A 263-nucleotide genomic window follows, 5' to 3' on the forward strand; every position below is an offset into this window, starting at 1 on the left:
CCCAGATCTGGGCTGTCCTCAGCCAGGTGTGTGCACGTAGGGGTGATAGACAGGAGGGCCCCCAGTTTTGTTGTGAGGGCGTCTCATCACGGGTGTTGCTCAGGGCAGGCAGGAGGGCAGTGGGGTTGGGTCTGCCACCGGTGGAGCTGCTGCCCTGGGGAGCGCAGACTCGGGGGACAGCATGGGGTTTGGGGGGGCCTGGCAGGCTTGGGGCATTTCCTGGGGATGGGGGTGTCAGGGGCAGGGGCACCGTGCAGCACGGC

Source organism: Apaloderma vittatum, unplaced genomic scaffold, assembly GCF_000703405.1.
Source record: "Apaloderma vittatum isolate BGI_N311 unplaced genomic scaffold, ASM70340v1 scaffold37178, whole genome shotgun sequence".
Taxonomy (NCBI): Eukaryota; Metazoa; Chordata; class Aves; order Trogoniformes; family Trogonidae; genus Apaloderma; species Apaloderma vittatum.